Source organism: Harpia harpyja, chromosome 21 (assembly GCF_026419915.1).
Source record: "Harpia harpyja isolate bHarHar1 chromosome 21, bHarHar1 primary haplotype, whole genome shotgun sequence".
In the NCBI taxonomy this organism is placed as follows: domain Eukaryota; kingdom Metazoa; phylum Chordata; class Aves; order Accipitriformes; family Accipitridae; genus Harpia; species Harpia harpyja.
This window is the reverse complement of record NC_068960.1, coordinates 10094871-10112451: the sequence shown is the minus strand read 5'-3', so window position 1 is coordinate 10112451 and position 17581 is coordinate 10094871.

Here is a 17581-nt window from a genome sequence, read left to right as displayed (position 1 = left end):
TTTCCGGAAACATCCAGGACAACATTTGAGACCAGAAGGCTGAGAAAAGCAGTCCCACAGGATAGACACAGATATAGGTAACATTTTCCAAAGTACTTACATTGATGTAGGGGTGCTCAGCCTGCTTTTAGAAACCTTCTCCTGAAATCTAAAGAAGAATTCTTAAAACAAACAAACAAACCCCACAACAACCCTCCCCCACAAAAAAAAACCACAAACAAACAAAAACCCCACTTATTTCAGTCCTCACCTGGTCAGTGTATAGCTACACCTCTCTGTAGGTCTGGTATCACCACCTAGGAGCAGTGCCTTGTTGCAGATGCAGTCCATCCCTCTCGGCACCCTCAGTGTTCTGTTGCTTGAAGCTACCCAGTACCTGCAGAATCCAACTTGCAAATCCAAGGGTACCAAATTCCCTTTAAAAATACCTTCTTCCTTTTTGGAGGTTTTTTTTCAGCTGAGGCAATTATTACTTGTCATAAATAAGAACTGCCAGCTGTGAAAAACATTCAGTTCACTGTTCTAAAAATGCTTTATAATTGTTTCTCTCTACAGCAAAGAATTTTCTAACTACTCTGTGGTGCATCCAGCCAATCAGGGGATGTAGTGGAAGGAGTACTGATAAGGCTATCTATCACTGTCAGTCAAAAGGACTGGAGGCCCCAAAGCACACTGACTGAGTAGGAAGTGCGGTGTTTGCAGCACACTGCAGAATCTCTTAGGATTATATTGTATATGAGGATGCTCAAGAAATACCATTACATAGAATGAAAATATGGTATCCAACATGTTAAAATCATGCCCTTACCAGATCTAGGATGTGTTTTTTTGCTTTTAAACTGTCATTCCAAAAAGAGCATGTACTGATCATGTGAAAAAAGAAAATAGTGTCTTTGGTAATTAATGCCTAGGACAGAGTTGAGAATGAACAGCGAGGCCGAAGATGACATTAATCTTGCAGATGGTATTGCCCACAGATGAAGGCTGCAAGAAAGAAGCAAGTTGACTAAGAAAATAACTCTTGCTTTAAGTAAGTTCCATGAAGTGTCTAAAACAGAGCTGGAGCATGGGGAGATGAGCTGCTCAAAACTCGCTTGTCAAACAATTTGCCTGAATTCAGGCAGATTTTGATTTGCAAGAGTTTCACATTTCCAGATTTTTCCCTTTTATATTTATAGTTCCAACAATCCTAAAATGAAAAGAAAAAAGTCTTAGTTTAAATGAGTGGGGCCCAGTATCCAGAAGAAGTGATGTTTCCTTCATCTTTTGAGCCTCCTCTGAGGTTTAAACTTTTGGGGAAAGCCCAAAATGGGGAAAGATTTGGAAAAATGAGTACTAATGAGTGGCTTCACTTTGTTCAATCCACAAAACAGAAAGCCAATGGGACAGGTTGATAGTCTTTCTATACATTAAATGTTATTATAAAAGGATGATGAGTTCCAAGTTATTCTCCACCCTAGTGGTTGAGGAAGCAGGAAAGAAGGATAAGAAAAAAAAAAATGCATTGTTAGCAGCAAAGATTCTTTTTGGATACTAAGAAAAGAATTTTCTTAAGGTAGTAAGGGATTGAGATATGCTGCTTTTGGATGTGCAAAAACCCTTCACTGCAGTTGTTGAGAACAGTTAAACTATGGTATGTCTTGGGAGCAGCTGTGTGGGCTGACTTGATCCTTCCTCGGAGAAGCACCTCGAGCTACAAAGTCTCTGGAAGGTCTCTCCAGCCTTTCACTCCCGGCTTTCTATGCGATACTCTGATGCGACATCGAGCAGAAACATTAATTCTGCCTTCCCGTGGCCAGAATTACAGTGGTAAATATCTGACCAGGGAATTGAAAGGAAAAAGTCTTCACGCCAAATGAGAGTACAGATGACAAAGACAGCCTTCAGGCCAGGGCCTGGGCAATGAGGAAACAATCACATAAATGCTTACAGCAAATCCAGCTGTGAAAATCAGCCCAGAGTCTGAGCAGAGGCAATACATCTTTGAGGGACAGGATTTCTGCAGGAATTAGTACTGTCATGTAGAAAGGCACAGCTTCTGCTTAGTAAAATGAAATAATCTCAAATGAGGTCATGATTCCCACAGCCAGATTTTGGTGGTTACACAAATAGTTATTTACGCTATTAGGAAAATGCTGGCTGAGGTGGTAGACTGAGAGTTTCTAATGCTAGGTCTCACTGTGCTGTCAATAAAATCAAAATCCTTCCGAGGGAGAAGAGCTAGACCAGTGCAGCAGAGCAAGTCTGCAGCAAACAGGTTGATTTTTCTCTCCTGTGGCAGCAGGAGTTTCAAGCACTCGCTTCACTGTCACTGCAGCAGCCGCCTTCGGTGTCTCACCACCTGGAAGTCCTGCTTCTTTCTCACAGAGCACCGTGTTCATGCAAGTAGTTGCTGACATTCGGTCTTACTTCTCCCCCAGGAAAGGAAAATAGATGTCACTGCTTCTCTGCTTGATTGCCAAGAGGTGGTTGGCTGTCATTGTTCCTTCTTATCGCTGAGCTCTTCTGCCCAGACCTGTCGGCTCTTGTAGGCTATTCTGGTTTTGACAAAACACAAGCAGGAAGAAATCCCTCCCTCATACCAGGTAGCAGAGTCATGGTACTGCTAAACTAACTGTATCTTCTCACAAAGGTTTGGGATGAAAGAAATACTAATTAGTCATTTTAACATGACTGTAGGGAGGGCTGGATGAGAGCCAGTATTTTCCAAAGTGACTTGTGTGCTTAGATGTTCCCAGGTTTCCCAGGTTTGGGAAATATTAACAGCCCCATTTTCAGAAAGCCATGGGAACTTATACTTCGGGGAGAAATACGTTAGGATGTGTGTCTGAATGTCAGAGGCCATCTCAAAACTGAGCACTCAAATGCAGAGTTATTCTTAGGTCTAAGCAATATAAGCAATAAGCAGTAAGTTCAGAAACTTCAGGTGATAGAGCTATACTCCAGGAGGGAGCGGCTGGCACTCCCCGCAGCCCTCCAGCAGCTTTGCTGACAGGGTAGGATTCATGACGTACGTGCCCTGTTACTCATCAGTGGCAGGGCTTCAGCTTTGAAATGCCCATCAAACAGTTTAACACCTCAATGGAGCAGCATAATGCAATTCATTTTGAAGGTGCTCTATTCCCATTCAAAATGATGGCTGGCCCATTTTTACAGTGAAATTGCATTTGTCCTTGTACCACATTCTTTCCAGATACTGAGAAAACGTAAATTCTGTGTCAGATGCTAACTTGGCTCCAAGCTAGCATCAGGCATAGGGATACATTAGAGCCTACAGGATTGCTCAGCACAGTACCTACAAAGGCAGGTCAGGCAGTGAACATTCACTCTTTCTCCCTCACTGCATTTCTGCTCCACCCACGCCACAGCCCCCTCACCCTGTGCGCAGCTGAATGCCGTATGGCTGCCAGAAGTGTCACACACAAAAAGAGCATTTATATAGCAGTGATTTATGCCCAGTATTCCCAGCTGTGTCAATCACACAAAGGTACTGACAATACAGTATCAGCTAAATAGGATGCCAAGGAGTATTTCAGCAATGATAACACTAACCGTGGCGAAAGAGAGGACACACATAGAAACACATCCCCTTGCTGGGAAACCACAGAACATGAAGAAAATATGTTAGATATGTCCAGTGCAGGGAAAAACGTCTTAGAGATATCTCAGTTTGGCTCCATTGGCAGCCACCTCGTAATTTGACCACATCACTCTCCCTCTTCATCCCATAAGGTGCCCATGCACCTCAACACCTTCAACACTCTGTTTAACTCTGCCTCTCCATGCCTATTCCCTTTTGCCAATCTTCAGGCTGGCCAAACATCTCTTCACTCTAAGGACAGTGCTGTTGTCACAGAGTTCACCCACCCCACTTTGTATAGGTTTTTTAAGCTTATCCTCAAGTTTACCCCTGTGTCTACACTGAGGGCCTCTCTGGAGAATCATTTTGGCCACAAAGAGACAGGAATTGCATACCAATTGTTCTTTGCTATTCCTTTTCTGCTATCCCTGCCTGCTGCTCTGTGGCCTGACTCTGCTCTGGGATCCTTCAGACCATTCCCAAGTCCCTGAGTCAGTTCAGACCATACTCTGGTTCCCACTAGACCTCCAGCTGCCACCTCCACAAGTTCTTCTCCCACCTCACCTTTCCTCCTCTGCTGCATCTTAATAGCATACGTGGCCACAGTTTGTCATCCACACTGCTCACCTAAGGGGATTGCTGTTTTGGGAGACAATAACAAAAAAAAAAAACAAAACCAAACCCAACCAGAATTGCAGAGGCAACGTGCGCATACACAGTGAGAAAAAGTGCAAAAATGACAGGAATGTACAAATACTTTTTTGATGCAAAATGTATGTGGAAAGGAAAACACCTAAATTGAGCATTTGTGCGTTGAGAAGGTGGCTGCTGTGTTTGAGGCTGGATTACTTGTTGCAGAGGCCTCTCTGTAAGACTTCCCACAGTTAAGACATACAAATTCTCATAGCCTAATTTCCAGCACTGCTCATCACCTCTCATTGGTTTAACAGCTTCAGGGCTTTGCTCAGCCATACTCAGTAAATGCCTGACTTTCCATTTGTTGTTTTGTAAACTGTAATTTGAATCCACAGCCTTTTAAAGGCTCAGAGGGCCAAAATTTGTGCTGTCAGACAGGCGCAATTAGACCCATCTGCACCTGCAATTCATTTACAAGTTTGAAGACATGGACCTGTGTAATTTCTAGTGCAAAACTGAGCTTGGGGGGAAAAAAAAGTTATTTCAGAAAATCATTGTTAGAAAATAGAATTTGCTTGTAACATAAAGGAATCAAATATCTTGAGTGACAGGACAGGGAAATCAAACATCACTGTGCAGTCAAACCTACCCAGCAAGCAGCTAAGACAGTCCTTACATGCATTGGCAGACCTTTCTTAAACATATACATGCACAAAACTACATGGCTGATGCTAAAAACTGATGCAAACAATGCTATTACTCCACAGTAATGCCCTCTGCAATGGCCAAACTCACCTTCTGTTCTGCCTACACAACCGAGGATCAATCTTAGTCTATTCCTGACCTCTCTGTCTGCTGGTAGCACGCATCAAACTACTTACCCTTAAACCAAGACAGCACTGTAAGCTGGGCAAAAGGAAAAGTGAATTAATAGCAAATTCATGCTTTGTAAATTTGGATTGAATTCAGCAAGTACTTCAGTCAAAGAGGGAGAAACACTGAAAAAGCCTATTGCTCTTTATATTTTCAAGATTCATTACTGATAGTACATTTCACAGAAATTTTGTTCAGTTTTTTCAAAGCAAAAATTAAAAGGCTGAGATCATTCGAAAATAAAATCAGCTATTCATTTCAAGCTGAATAAAACATCTGGGCTGGAGTGATGTTGAGTTTTTTCTTTCACAAGAAAGACAAAACTACCTGCATTTCCCCCAAAGTTCATTTTTTTTATTGCTTTCCTGATGAGAGGTGATAGCATGATAACAGCACTCATCGCTTTTCAAGGAACCTCATGCCCGTGCTGGTATGTTCAGGTTTTGAGGCCAGGAATCCAAACCTTGGTCTATATTTACAACTGGATGCACAAAAGCCCGTATGTGTATGACAGAAAACGATGGCTACCCTCTGCTCTGGTACCTGTGAGGAGTGAAAGGGGAGATGCAGGTCTACGTACAGCTTAGATCTACTAATATCTTTTCTGCAATTTGTTTTGCGAATCAAGTCATTTCACCAGATCCCTTCAGCATCCTGCAAATAATGGATCCTATCACGCTGTCTTACTGGTATTAAAATCAACTGGTTATATTTCCATTATGAAGAAAAACATTTCCAGAACCTATTACAGCTGTTATAGGAAGGGTTTTGTTCTGCTGCACCAAAACACTCAAAGTACTAATTACACTGTTATGAGTTAGCCTATCTTGGATACAGGTGCCCACACCTTTCTAAGATGGCAGAATGATTGTAATGTTATGAAGACAAATGGGATGATACTAGTCACCCCTATGATACACAGTACTTTTGAAGGAATAGTGCATAAAAAGGACAACCAATCCCATTTTTGTAAGTGTAGAAAGAGATACAGGAGTGGAGATAGAGCAGTACTGCAGTATAGGATGGATGTAAGTATGTGGAATGAAAAGCATGGAGACATCTCACATGATCATTGTAACACCATGCAGTTTGTTGGTGTGTAGCCCAGAGGGTGGGAGAGGTCCACCCACCTTCCTAACACTGATTCATATCAATTTTAGTGTTAAAAGGCACTAGAATGGTCACTGGTTTCTCTACCTTGCATATGACAGAATTTCACCCAGTAAGTCCTTCACCAGACACGTAACTTCTGAGTGAAGTTGTACTTATTTTTAGAAAAGGCGTCCAGTTTTGATTTAAAGACTTCATGTGACAACAAATCCAGCACAATTCAAGGTAAATTGTTCAAATGATTAATTCCTCTTGCAGCAAAAATGTACACCTGTTTCTGGGCATAATACATCTATTCCTTCTTCACTGGTTTTCCAGTACCCAAGGGAGATGCTTCTGCTGGTAGAATAGCTTTTTGAGAAAGAAAATTTTCTCAAGGCCATCAGTATTACAGTCTACTCATCAATGGAATGGTAAATGCCTGGTTCCTACAGCTTGGTGCCTGTGGAGCTGAATCAGACCTGACAGGCACTTCTTTCGTGAAGTGACACTGGTGTGACCATCATTCATACATTGCAGAGGGGAAAGGGAGAGGATGTGGGGACAAAGCAGGAGGCAGAGCTGCCCGCTGAGGGGGTTCAGCATCCCAGCTCCCTGGAGAGGGAGATGAGCATGGGATACTGAACCAGCAAAACCACCTGCCTTGCTTAGGACAGGAGTCCCTAGACTGTTTATCACAGCATCCCCACTGCCCATACATTTCCAGTTTTGTGGCTTGACCAGCAGATTCAAACACAAAAGATAGGAAGGGTACTCAGGGGGCTGGACAACCTCTTAGCCTTGCCACCATCACAGGACGTAAACCACCAACCTGGACAGTGCTAATGTAAAGGCTACAGTCAAGAAATCTGTCCCTCTTCTTGCCAGGATCAAGCAAACAGTTCAGAGACAAGCCAACAACCTTGCACTACCAAGCATTAAGGATGGATGAAAGCTCAAAACTTGTCCATCTTGACAACAGCAGTGATTTACAACAGCACAAAAGCTCTGTAGAACAACTTAAAGCAAGGCTCCAAGGAGCCAAGATTAGTTACCAGACAGTAGAAAATAGAAGTAATCAATTTTGTTCAGCCTGGACTGAAGTTCTGCAACTTTCCAGAGAAATGCAAAGGTGTTTGAACATCATTTTTTTTAGCTATTGAAGAGACAGTGATCCAAAAACTCATAGGAAAAAGACCTCTGCTTGGCTTATGTTTGGCTCTTTGGGATGTATAAACAAAATTTAAATAAATAGGGGTTGAGATAAATTAGGATGCAGTTAAGTTTTTTCTGTTTCTCCTGGGGTTACTTTTTGCCAGGCTTACTGCCATTAAGTAGGACCTTGCTCCTTAAACAGTTCACTGTGAACAGAAAGATTATTCAGAGAAAAAACACTTTATACAAGAGCCTAGATCAGACTACAGAAAAAGAAAAGGCGGGATTTGAATAAAAGGGTGCTTTAGGCAATTGGATTTCAGCTGTGCTGAACTATATCCTTGGTTTCTCACTGCTCAATGTGTCTTCTTAGTTACATATTGTCTCATTTTATCTTCAGTAGGTGAGCCAGAAACAACGGGAAGAAGCAGACTAAGGAAACAATGAGTGATGATGAGGGGTTTGAACAGGAAGGGGTTTGTAGTTGTGTTTTTTAAATACAATGCTTTCCCAGAAAGGTTTAACAAAATTTACCTACGTTGTAATACTCTGCTAGATTAAAGGCTTAGGCACATTTGCAAAACGGATATGAATCCTGTGTTTAATCATTGTATTATAATATTCATTAATATTGCAACAGCTTTGAATTATACAATTACACAAATATTTTGCATTCTATGATTTGATTCAGTAATCTCATTTATTTTAGATTTTATTAGCTGTTTGCTTCAAATTCATTCAGTCAGATACTCATTTGGTTTGCAGCAGAATGGGAAGAATGCTTTCTTCATCCTAAATGGGAAGAAAAAGAGAGCCAGCTCTCATAGTCTCCAGAGCAGCACTGAGATAAGTCTCTTCTCCCTGGAGCATTGTTCCTCTCACACAGGGAGGTAAGTTAATCTCCTACCTTTCCCTAATTTTCTTAAAGTAGAGGAAATGTACTGGATAAATAACCGGTGTTTTTTGCTTGTGGAAGTTTTCCCAGCTCCTCAAGGGCCTTACTGCTCCCTTCCCTCATCACTGCACCTATTGCTGTAACACAGCTGACAATTCCTGTCCTCTCCTTTGGGCGTCTCTCCCACTTCTAATGATTTCCCCTTCTTTCCTCCCATATTACAGTACAGATTAGAAGAAGGGGGACAGATGCAGGTATCTGCTGCTAAGGCTACTGAGAACTGCAGAAGAGCACATAACTAACCGCTTAGACTGTTTATACTGTTGCTGTTTATATGCAGGGTGAAAAAGGAGGATACTTCAAAGTTAGAGATTTGTTCAGTCCAAGCCTTGGAGGATTTTTGATTAACTGTGCAAAAGTTATATACCCTTTCCTCCCCATCCTCCCCCAATACACAGGGATTAACCAATTTAGCTTATTATTTTAGGTTAACAGAACAAGTGAACAAAAAAGACCAAAATGAAAGTCCCCATGAGAAGACCTCCACAAACACAAATACCATTCCTGCTCCCCAGGAGTACCGGATCTGGGAAGCAATTTGTTTTAGCAATAAATTGTGGGTTAAATATACAATATTGAAGTGTGTCTGTAAAAGCAATGGTTTAATTCCCTTGTTCACTGCCGAGGCATCTCCCATTTAGAGATGACTTGAGCATTTGGAGCCAAAGATCACTAGGTATAATCCTTTTGTGGTCTTAACTGCATCTGTAAACAGATAAGGCAAAGCCTGAAGAAAGTATCTCTCAAGCAGGTCAACCTGCACAGACAGGCACACAAACAATCACACACATATACACACACATGTTCTCCATTCCAAAGGTTCAGAGTATTTTGTTAGCTGGAGGTGGGATTAAAGAAGAATTTAAGTCCCCAAAAGCCTTTCCCTGAAAGTGAACATGTGATAAGATAACAGTTAGAGTTGAATCATCAAAAGCAGTAAAGGTTGAGTCTGAGAACAGCAACAAAATGAGTACTGCAGATTCACATGAGTAATGATTCACATGATTAATTCTTTCTAGGGGTTAAAAAAAGGGATAAAGCAGGATTACTGCAGCCAGCCTTAAGCTTAGAGGGACTTTGAAGGCCTGCAGAGAAACAGACACATTTCCAAGGTAGAGGGCTTCCTTCCAACTTGAAAGGCTGAGGGAGGAAAATAAGAAATAATAACAAGTGTGATGGTCTAGCGCATTGAAAGATAAAATCTTCTTTCCATATTCATTACAGAAAAATAAACCTGGAGTCACAATATGACATAACCACACAAAATTAATAAGAGTTGCAGTCCAGTACTACTGGGGCTGAAAAAATAAACAGCTCTTCCAATGCTATGTTGGCAAAAGAGCGTCAGGCATATAAAATAACTGAGAAATACCAAGTATCTGCTTGTGAAACAAATCCCTACTATTTCTAAAATAAGGATCCCATTTAAAAAATAGCTTATACACATTAAAAAAAAAATCAGCTTGTTAAACAACTCACAAAGATGGGATCTCAAAATAAGCATTTCCACTTGCTGCTAAGTCTAAAAGTATTGAAGATTTTAAAGCCTATGTTTAGACCTCATCTATCAAAGGGTGCTCAGAAAGAATAATGTAAATTAATGATATTCATTTCTACCAGATTAGTTAAAACCACACTACACCACTGGAGAAGTTCATCTAAATAAAAACAGTGTTAATTAATTTTCTTAACTCACTTTGGAAATAGATTGAGAAACTGAAATCAGGGTACTGTTCAACAGAGACTGTATAGGAGATTAATCCAAACTTTCAAGCCCCTATAGGTATTTCTAATTCATAATAATGATGTATTTCCCTAAAATAGTTAGGATACATACCTCAGCCTGCCCCACACACAAAGTAGATAGCGTGGATGTTAACTAGAGTGTAAAACCCCTTGCCATGAACTGCTTTGTCCTGTGTAATGGAGATGGTACATTGCAAGGGCTGACCCTGCTCCAAACGCTGCTGGCACCAGCCACCCCACTGTGCTAAACTGCTAGCAACCTGCAGCGTTCGCTATCGGCTCAGCTTTCTGGTCTGCTGGAAGTACCTGGGTCACCTACCTATTGCAAACCAATTTCAGGAAGCTGCAAGTAAGAGGTCATCCAAACTGAGTTGTCTAGGCCACCTACAGCAGCAGCTTTGCTGCTCACCTCCATCAGCTTGTCCCATTGCAGAAATAGCACCTTTCAGAAAAACTACGGACAAATGGACTAAACTTAAACCACCTCCTAAGGGAAATTAAAATCTCAAGGAAGGCTTGGAAAGGCAGCAGTGCCTGTCAATGATGTCTCAATTGTTATTAATGGAAGGCTATACCACCGTGGAACTTTCCTTCTCCCTTTTTCCCTGTTAAGGTTGTATTCAAACCTGCCCCCAGCACAGACTTGTGGTGCTACAAAGATGTAGTTCAGAGAGTAGCAAAGGGTTCAACAATTTCCTCACCACTGGGGGAGATTATGCTGCCTTTGGAGGCAGTTTTGGCCACCCCCAGTGTCCTGGTTTCAGCTGGGATAGAGTTAACTGTCTTCCTAGTAGCTGGTACGGTGCTATGTTTTGAGTTCAGTATGCGAAGAAAGTTGATAACACTGATGTTTTCAGTTGTTGCTCAGTAGTGTTTAGACTAAAGTCAAGGATTTTTCAGCTTCTCATGCCCAGCCAGCGAGAAAGCTGGAGGGGCACAAGAAGTTGGCACAGGACACAGATGGCTTACTTGACCAGTCCCTAGCAGCCTCTCTTAGGTTCAGTGAGGCACTGACAGGAAGAAAAAGACTACCATTTCCAGCTTTTCCCTGCTGCTGCCAATCTTTTCTGATGGCCTCAAAACTAAGGCCAGTACAGCCAGGATGCTGGGCACCTCTGTTATTTAAAATTCCCACTCATCTTGGGAGGTGGTCCACTTCTCCCTAGCTCTCAGAACCTCAGGATGGATCAGGCGTGCTGCTGCAAGTGTCATCCCCTGTGAGCAAGTCCTTTACCTTTGAATGAAAACAATTTATAAATATGTAAGTGTAGAGCATTTATCTGAAACACAGACAAACACAAACAATTGCTACAAGGTCACTTGGATGAGAATTAGTAATATTTTGCATCACCTCCTCTCACTGAATATCATTAAAGAATGGTTATTACTGCCTTTGTGGACCAATTTTAAATGGTTCAGTTCTATTGGTTTTGTACATAGAACATTGCATTTTAAATTATAAATTACACCGAGACCAGTAAAGATCTATTTCTTGAAGTTCAAGTTTCATTTTTTTCACTTGCAGACCTGAAGTCACTTCAAGGCAGGGAATATCTTCATATCATATGTGGGGACCTCTGTCACTGCTTCAAGGCAGTGAAAAAGACCCCAGTACATCTATGGCTTGAGGGTAGCATCTCTGCCAGTGATGCAGGGCCTTAAGATGGGTCTTTTTACACACAAGAAGTAGTGGCTGTGGCTGAATGAGAATCAGACCTATTAATTTTGTCATTGAAACAAAGCTGCAAAGTTGCTGATGTATTTAAGCCTGCAAATTTTGTATCATTGCCTTCCCAGTACACATCTACAGGGTATTTCCTCTGTCAAAGCTCCTTTCCTGGTCCGGTTGCCATAGTATCTGAGCACCTCCGAAAGCAGTTATCCTCCCAGCCCTCGGTGAGCGAGAAGTGCTATTACCTGCACTTTATACCTGGGAAACAGGGTGCAGGGAGGCTAAATGACTTGTTCAAAGTCATGCAGGACATGTTTGAGTTCCAGATTGCTAACATCAGCCTGGACAATCCCTCCTTCACGTTAGCTGCTCTTTATATAGTATCATCCAGCCATTCTCAGCTAAGTGAGTCTTATAAAGACACAGAGCAAGGCATGCATGAAAAGAAAATGACTGTGCAATAGAGGTAGGGGGTTGACACTAACGGGTATTTGAGCTACAAAACCAAAACCAAATTAAAATTAAAGCTCCCTTATTAAATTTCTAATTGTCGTGTGATGCTGTGCAATCATTTTTAAACCACTGGCACCTTCCTTTTATGTGAGACAAGTGGAGGAAAAAAATGGGCTGAATCCAAGTCTTTGTTTGACTTTATTATGTGCAATTCCTTTTTAGCATTCTGAGCATTTAACCTTGAAAAATAGTGTTGTTTTGCTGCTGTGTTTTCTGATTGTTAGTCTCAAGGCATCTCAGTGGCATCTTTATAAATCTGCTGTAGCTGGTAAATATTTCTTGCGGTCCAGTGCTGAAGACTGAAAAACCCAGATCACTTTTAGCTGTCAGGCAATTAATGTAACCCAAAGGAAATGAAAGGTATGTGCAACTGGGACTGCTTTTAATAACGGAGGGCTCCTGACTCATGCTTCTAAGGGGAACAAGGGAAAAAAAAAATCAATAAAATAAAGCATAGAGAGGGTGCTGGAAAAGATCTTGAGACTCTGAATGCCATTTCAATGCAGATTATGTGACAACTAATACTTGGAGAGAAAACATGATAAGTGTATTTATTGATCACCTGTTTCAAATGACAGCCATAGTATAGTTACACAGGGCTGCATCATCTCATATCATCAGTTTCTAATTTTTCCTCTTTCAGGTCACTCCTGTATTTTAAGTAAAGTCAAATACAGGAAAGAGGCATTTGTGTTTAGAGATGTAATGCCAGTATTGATGGCTGTGTTCTTAGCCAAAATACGTGGGGACAGAGGGAGCTAAGCCAGGGAGGTACAAAGGTAGTAAGGCACACGAGCAAGAAACTGTATATATGAGCCAAGATCTAGAACAAGTTCCAGGCTCTTTGTGGGCATACAGATGCTACTGCAAACAGAGCGCAGGAGCGGGGATTTTAGCATTCACCCAAGTGGTGTTGCTAGCAGCAGCAGCAGCAACCCCCCAGCAGGTACCACTGAAGGCCATGGGAGAAGCCAAGAGTTCAACACTTCAAAAGTTGGACAAAAGTGTGCGGTAGGGATTTGGGAACCTAACAGCAGGTCCCATCTACTTTGTAACCTTTTTATTTAGTCAATAACCATTCCCAGTGCCACAAAAGACATGCAAAAGGAGTGAGCTCAAAAGCCTGTTTGGCATGGGGCGGCCCAACGTGCCGGCAGTTTCGAGGTGAGTAAGGTGAGGGGACAGGCTCTGTCTGCTTCACCAAGGTTCCCTAGCCCAGCTGTGGATATTACTGCTCTGGTGAAAGAAGGGCAAAACCTGTGGGACACAAGAGCAAATCTTCAACCTGAACGGTCCCTCTGAACAGACATGGGAGAGCGTCAGTGCCTGTGTTAACAGGACACAGTACCTCTTCTGTGGATTTTCCATGCACCTTCACACCCCAGAGCCCGGTGAGTGTTTCTCTGCCCAGTTCTGTCTTGACCATATTTAAATGGACTTCTGTGCCATCAGCAGAGTTTCTATGTGCATCTCTGCAAGCCCAGAGCCACAGCATTCCGATTTGCATCTCCTGACTAGTTCAGCTTGCATCTAATCTTTCTTCCTCTGGAGTCAAAAGAGTTCTGTCTGTATTAAGATGGCAGAATCAGGCCCTTTTATGATACTGCCAATATAGAATAATTAAAGCAAACTAAATGAATAATTCCAGCAGATGAAAATTAACTCAGCCACATAGGCAGATAAAAGCATCTCTTATTTGAAGTGTCTGTGGAGCTGCACCTTTAAACACCATGGCAACCAATGCCATTACTGAGTTCTTTTTTAGATCTCATTTAAAATGTAGGAAAATTGATGCTTTATTCACTCAGGGTTGGGGGGGGTTGGTTTGGTTTGTTTTTTTTTAATATGAAAAAATTTTGATTCGGGTATGGCCCTACTTTTAACAACTAAATCCCTTTTTCTGTAATAGCTTTTCTCATCCTTCCTCATACAGCTTTTCTTTCTCTAGCTCCCTGCAGGTTGACCATTTAACCAGCACCAAACATTCCTCTCTGAGAACCACTTATCGATCTGTTTTCTACTCTTTAACATACCCTTTCCCAGTTCCAAGGGCTGCATGTCCACTCTGGGCTAAAAGCAGTGGCTTAGTACGTTTTCTTCTTGGCACCTGATTCCCTCAACAGTCCACAAATGCTTCATGTTTTTCATCAACAAAACAATCATTCATTAATCCTGTTTACTAACGTGGAGCCAAGTATTCCCATGGCTATAAAATAGCTGTGCTATATCCCCTTTCATATACTGCAGGTGCAGGGAAGTGGCTTCCTTGGCATGATATCACACAGCGTATTTGTTGATTTGCTTTGCCTGGTTTGTATGTGCAAGTTATGGTCAGCCATTTCCTTTCAAGCACCAGTGCAGGCATCAGCAAATATACAGAAAACTAAATTCTTCTCCCACACTGATCTAGCTTTAAGCACAGTAAGGCTGAAAACTGTATAGGAATTACTGTATAGGAATTACTGTATGGGATCAGCCAGCCGAGTCAAGCATCTAGTAACCAGTCCCAGACAACTCTGGGAAAAAATAATTATTAACAACCTGCCATGGAAATAGACAAGTAGCCTCTCCATCATACTCTATTATACATGTCTCCACCATGGCTGTGCTGGAAGTGTCTACAAGATTTAGAAGATGCTGGAGAACTGCCAAAATGGATCAAGCCTCTGGCTTGCATAGGTCCTGCCGCAGGATGCCAGACAACTTCAAATCCATCAGAGAGGCTGCAGCGGTGACACAAGAGAATTTTCTCCAAAAAAGTTTCATCCAAGCCACTAATAAAGTTTACTTTACAACCTGAAGGATGACGTACTAGTTCCCTTCCAAAATTTGCTAACATCAGCCTTCAGGATGTTTTTGCTAGTCCAATCCCCTTCTTAATCTTGCTATATCTTGGCTGCGGTGATGCTCCACCAGGACTTAACTCCACTGTTACCATTCTGCTTGCTGTCATTATCTCACTGTTCACATCCTGTTGGAAAGGCCAGAAAACTGTCATAGCACTAAAATATACAGGAGGCAGTTTATACCAGAGTAAAACATACAGACCCCTTAGGTCCAGCTACGAGCTGCAACAGAGACACCATACTTTTGAGTCAAACTGTTCATTAAATAAATTACTTGTTCAATAAATTTAGCCCTTCTTCAGCTCATTAACTGTCCCTCCAAAAAACATATTCATTTTTACAAGTTTGTTCATTACTCACAGCTGCTTCATATATTCAAGAGTGCAGACTGCTCACAAGGTAGTCATAAAGAGAACTTAAATTGTTGGTGGCTATTTGGTACTCTGTGTTTAGCTCTGTGTGTCAGTGGCTGTTGGGTATTGATTCTCTCAGCTGAATTAAACATTTCTGATTATTCCTAAGATAATTTTTCATTGTTCCTTATACATACTCTGTTTCATCAGACACAGAGAAAGAATTTGCCTTTTCTTGAAAAACTACCTGAACTTCAGCCATACAGGTGTCAATGAACAGTAAAATGGAGCAGGAACAAGCCCCTAGGTGCCTCTGGCGACTATGGGACCAACCTTAACACTGCCACTGACTTTCTGGGTGATGTGAGGCATATTTTACCATCCTGCTTCAAGGTTACAATGTATAAAAGATCTTGACTGTTGCATAAATCAGTTAGGATGACAATTTGACCCTGTAAAACACTAAGTAAATAGCAGGTACAATTAATGGTGTTGAACATATTAAACCCATAATTCTACCCACCAACAAGTTTTACTCTGAGCCACCCTTCCACTGAACCGCTTACTGCAAATGTGCCAGCACAAGAACGTCAGACAGTTAGATCCTTTAGAGGAGTTTAAATTAAGAAATAATTTGTGAGCTATTTTTTTCATTAATTTGGCCTCGCCAGCAAATAAGTTACAGCAAAACTTATACAGATCTATTTTGTCCTCAAGAGAGTTAAAAAACTGCTGCATATTCCGTGATTTGCACATTTTCGCTCACTTAACATAAAAATAATGACATTCTCTACTCCATTCTGCACGCTTTGAGTTAAAGCAGCAATGGCCAGCTTTGAGCTTTCAGCTCAAAAGACTAATGTCACTCTGCCACCGCAGATATAGCAAAAGGAATTTTCAGGGATGCAGTTTATACTCGCTGGGTTGCCTATCCTACTGCCTACTAGTAGAGAATACACTGTTCTTATACTAGTGGGAGTGTTGACACAGGTGTCAAATCTAAGATGAGGTATAGATAGGCAATTTTCCCACCACTGCAAATGTTTGTTTTTCAGAAAACACAACACTGGTGTCATGCATACTTGATCAGCCAGGATCTAAATATTGGAAAGAAAATTAAATCAACAACATTTAAGAATTTCTCTTGTCTCCAGCTTCCAGCAAATCTAGTTATAAGGCATGGCTGGATTAAGAGCCCAGTACATAATGCAGCCCCATGAATGGTACAGCAAATTATAAGATGAAGAAAGAGTGCTGAATGAGACCTAGGGATTTCCTTTGAATGGTTGATTTCTGGAGATTTATTAACAGTTATCCAACAGGGTACTGGATTGGTATGGGCTATGTTAACTATAGGGACAGGAAAAACAACTTTATCTTTGCTGTTGAAACAGACACGGCCAGTCTGACTAGGGTTATCTCAAAGCCATCTGCCTGCTGATGGCATTGGTGACATGGAGCTGAACTAACATTTTCAGTTGCCATAATTGTCATACACAGTACCAGTAACTTTTTTTTCCAGTAACAGCTTGTTTACCAGATGAGCTATTGCACCCATCTACCAGCAACATTTTAAATTCGTTGTTAGCATTTTTTTTAATGTCACTTGACTGAGTGACCTAAAATATGTTTGCAACCACAAAATGTACACACAGATGTATTATTAGAAAAGATTCTAAAAACTGAGGAAAATGAAATATTATACTATAAGCCAAAATGTAATCTTCACAGACACCATCTTATTAAAATCTGAGAAGCAGCCTTTTTAGTACTATTCCTTCTATTGATATATGGAGGAGTGCCTAGGATATTATATTAGCTCTCAGATTCATCCACTTTGTTGTTTTTATGCCAGGAGCAGCACTCCTTCTCCCATAGCCAAACAATATATACTGCATTTACATCTGTTATATTGTGTACACTTATAAACAGTTGGCCAAGTTTAGCCCTGGAATAAATACATCATTACAATTGCGAATCATCAAACCTGCCTCCTCCAGAAAAGAACTTGTCCTTTTGTCCTTAAAACTGGATATTCTGTGCTAGAAAGTGACATGCTTTCACAGAGCTGGCTTTGACCCCTTGACAGGGGAAACAGGGAAAAAACCAAAATTCTTGCTGACCTCTGCATACAGCTGGTCAAAAACTAAGATGTCTCATAAA